This window comes from Otolemur garnettii, unplaced genomic scaffold, assembly GCF_000181295.1.
Source record: "Otolemur garnettii isolate 467f Iridium unplaced genomic scaffold, OtoGar3 scaffold00277, whole genome shotgun sequence".
NCBI lineage: Eukaryota > Metazoa > Chordata > Mammalia > Primates > Galagidae > Otolemur > Otolemur garnettii.
In genome coordinates this window covers 134,780-137,460 of record NW_003852672.1, presented here as the reverse complement: position 1 = coordinate 137,460, position 2,681 = coordinate 134,780, and the positions used below count along the sequence as shown (strand labels likewise).

General features: G+C 42.4%; 1 protein-coding gene across 2 annotated transcripts in view; it reads right to left on the bottom strand.

The window, feature by feature from the left end:
- The window catches only part of NGRN (neugrin, neurite outgrowth associated), an 11,952-nt gene that overhangs the window by 7,635 nt on the left and 1,636 nt on the right, over positions 1–2,681 (bottom strand). The gene's annotated exons all lie outside the window — the stretch shown is intronic.

Sequence of the window (2,681 nt, the reverse complement as noted above, 5' to 3'; positions counted from 1 at the left end):
CACTCTACCAAGGGCAACAGCTTGAGACTCTGTATCAAAAAATAATAATAATAATTAATAAATCAGTTTAGGTTCAGTGCCTGAGCTCAGCAGCTAGGGTACCAGCCACATGCACTGGAGCTGGCAGGTTCAAACCGGCCCCAGCCTGCCAAACGACAACTACAAAACAAAAAAGCTGATACCTGTAGTCCAGCTACTAGGGAGGCTGAGGCAAGAGAATCACTTAAGCTCAAGAATTTGAGGTTGCTGCTCTCTTCTCTTCTTCCCCGCTCTCTCTCCTCCTCACTCTCCTCTTTTCTCTCCCCTTTTCTTTCCTCCTTGGTGCTGCTCTGCAGCCTCCCTCCCCCACCAATAAAGACCTTTTGTACAAAAAAAAAAAGAGTTTGAGGTTGCTGTGAGATGTGAAGCCATGGCACTTTACCAAGAGTAACATAATGAGACTGTGTCTCAAAAAAAAAAAGAAAAAATCAGTTTATGAGGTCAAATGCTACAAAAATGTTGAGGCTAAAAACTTCAAAGGGTCAACTGAATCTAACACTGAGGAAGTTATTGATGGATTTAGGGAGAGCGGTTTAATTGTAGTAGTGAAAAACAAAAAGTCAACAAGGGTAGGTAGCCTGGGAGCCAAGTGGGAACAAAAGGATGAGAGAGGGCTTTAGGTTGACAGAGGTCCCAGAGTTAAGTATACAGGAATGTGAACTAAGGCACAAAGAAGATTGGTTCTAGATAAGTGAAGGGCTTTTTCACATCTCCGAGATGTAGGCATGGAAGGTAAAGAGAGACCAGGAAGCTGAAAGAGTTCTTACTTATGGCCTGTTTTTTCTTTGAAGAGGATTTTTTTTTTAGAGCCAGGGTCTCACTTTGTCACCTAGATCAGAGTGTAGTAGTCCATTTACAGCTCACTGAAGCCTCAAACGTCTGGGCTCAAGTGATCCTCCCGCCTCAGCCTCCTGAGTTGCAAGATTACATGCCTAAGAAGATATTTGCTGACCACAAAAAAGGGGATACAATAGGTAAGTAGCTGGAAGGTTTGGGACTCAAGACACAAATGATACAGGCTCACGAAATCTTGACCAACTCTACAGAATCCCTTTTATTCTAAGTCTCAATTTCAGAGTAATTCTGTTAGAAACAAAAAATGGTACATAACCCATGTTAGACTGCTTAACAGTATTTTTTTCTTTTTGAGACAGAGCCTCAAGCTGTCGCCCTGGGTAGAGTGCCATGGCGTCACAGCTCACAGCAACCTCCAACTCCTGGGCTTAAACAATTCTCTTGCCTTATCCTCCCTAGTAGTTGGGACTACAGGCACCCATCACAACTCCTGGCTATTTTTTGGTTGTAGTTGTCATTGTTGTTTGGCAGGCCTGGGCTGGATTCAAACCCAACAGCTCTGGTGTATGTGGCTAGTGCCTTAGCGGCTTGAGCTACAGACACTGAGCCAACAATATTTATTGAATGCAAATACATTTGTCTTTTGACCCAGCAACCTGGTTTCTGGGAATGTACGGAATTACAAACACCCAGATTATGTTTAAGTTGCTCTTATTGAATGGAGGCTATTACAGGTAATGGTAAATGTACCTGTTACAACTTGCATACAAATTCAACTTAAGAACAAACCTACAGGCCAGAGCCTGTGGCTCAGTGGGTAGGGCGCTGGCCCCATATACTGAGGGTGGTAGGTTCAAACCCGGCCCTGGCCAGTTAAAACAGCAGTGGCAACTGCAACAAAAAATAGCTGAGCATTGTGGGGGGCGCCTGTAGTCCCAGCTACTGGGGAGGCTGAGGCAAGAGAAGAGTTAGAGGTTGCTGTGAGCTGTCACACCATAGCACTCTACCGAGGGCAACACAGTGAGACTGTCTCAAAAAAAAAAAGAACAAACCTACAGGTTTGGCACCCATAGCACAGTGATTACAGCACCAGCCACATACACCAAGGGTGGTGGGTTCAAACAACAATGGGCCGGCTAAATAACAATTGACAACTGCAACAAAAAATAGCAGGGCATTGTGACAGGTGCCTGTAGTCCCAGCTACTTGGGAGGCTGAGGCAAACGAATCACTTAAGCCCATCATAAAAGGCAGGTTAAATAAACTATGGCTTACTATGTACCTATAAAAAAGAATTGTTCTCTCTTACAAAATGGGAAGACCTACAGGAGATACCAAGTAAAAAAATGAGAAGTGCAGAACAGTATTTATGGTGTTCCACTTAGTAATTCGGGAAGTGAAATTAAAAATCTGTATTCATATTTGCTTGTATTTGCATAAGGACACCTGAAAATAACAAAAACACTATTTAAAAATTGTACTTGTAGGGCGGCACTGTGGCTCAAAGGAGTAGGGCGCAGGCCCCATATGCGAAGGTGGGAGGTTTAAACCCAGCCCCGGCCAAAAACTGCAAAAAAAAAAAAAAAATCGTACTTGCAGTAGACTGGGTGAGACAAATGATTTTCAATGCATACACCATGTTATTCTGTTACGATTTTGAGTCTTATGTAGTAAGTCTCTAAACAAAAAACTTTAAAACTATAAAATGTAGGATTTCTTAAGTTATAGATCCTCTCTTCAGAAAAATGCACATGATCACAAAAACACAACACTGTAGGTTAGGTGGTGAACATCAAAATCTACGTTGTAATGTCTGCAATTTCTTATTTACAATTTTTCAGGAAAAA